Source organism: Frankliniella occidentalis, unplaced genomic scaffold (assembly GCF_000697945.3).
Source record: "Frankliniella occidentalis isolate FOCC.00 unplaced genomic scaffold, Focc_3.1 Scaffold32, whole genome shotgun sequence".
NCBI lineage: Eukaryota > Metazoa > Arthropoda > Insecta > Thysanoptera > Thripidae > Frankliniella > Frankliniella occidentalis.
The window spans coordinates 78,651-79,023 of NW_026267162.1; the positions used below are offsets into that span (position 1 = coordinate 78,651).

Sequence of the window (373 nt, forward strand, 5' to 3'; positions counted from 1 at the left end):
GTCCCCTGCGCCTGATGGGTATGCTGTCCCGGATGGAGCCATGCGGGCGGGTTGCATAGTACAAAAGTGCGCGGCGTGAATCAGCCACCTGGTATCACACTTCTAACTGTAATACCACGCTGCACTCTTAAAAGAACGTGATACATGTTTGTATTACAGTTGGAACTGTGATACTCATGGTATTGCACTTACATTTGTTGGACTGTATCACACTTGAGTTTCTGGATTGCTCCTCGCCTCGTAATGCTAAATACTCCGTGCGCTGTACGGCAAACACAAGGCGGACCTTTCGCTTTGTTTTGTCTGGGGGGACTTGCTGCTTGACTAAAGGGTGTAGCCATAGGGTACCGTGGCGTGACAGCGTGACATGGGT

The 373-nt window shown here is 50.4% G+C and overlaps 1 protein-coding gene across 2 annotated transcripts in view; it reads left to right on the forward strand.

The window, feature by feature from the left end:
- The window catches only part of LOC113217970 (aryl hydrocarbon receptor nuclear translocator-like protein 1), a 73,484-nt gene that overhangs the window by 63,842 nt on the left and 9,269 nt on the right, over positions 1-373 (forward strand). The gene's annotated exons all lie outside the window — the stretch shown is intronic.